This window comes from Nanorana parkeri, unplaced genomic scaffold, assembly GCF_000935625.1.
Source record: "Nanorana parkeri isolate BGI_ZX_2015 unplaced genomic scaffold, ASM93562v1 scaffold2752, whole genome shotgun sequence".
Taxonomy (NCBI): Eukaryota; Metazoa; Chordata; class Amphibia; order Anura; family Dicroglossidae; genus Nanorana; species Nanorana parkeri.
The window spans coordinates 39,431-39,645 of NW_017309020.1; the positions used below are offsets into that span (position 1 = coordinate 39,431).

At 47.9% G+C, this 215-nt stretch overlaps 1 protein-coding gene across 3 annotated transcripts in view; it reads right to left on the reverse strand.

Annotated features, from left to right (window-relative positions):
- Positions 1 to 215, reverse strand: part of LOC108802258 (eukaryotic translation initiation factor 3 subunit C) — a 25,623-nt gene that overhangs the window by 17,534 nt on the left and 7,874 nt on the right. The gene's annotated exons all lie outside the window — the stretch shown is intronic.

The following is a 215-nucleotide window of genomic DNA, read 5'->3' on the forward strand; positions in this document are numbered from 1 at the left end:
CAAGTTCCAAGGCTCATGCAAAGAGAAGAGTGAAGGGTGCTGTGCTGCTTCTTCTCTTTGCATGAGCCTTGGAACTTGCACCTTAAAAAACAAGTCAGCTATGGAAGCTCACCCATTTCCATCCTTACAGAATCCGCTTAAAGGACAACTAGTCAAAACTTTTTTTTTAGTTTTGGATAGAGAGAGGGGGGGGGGGGGGGGGCCACACCCCGTCA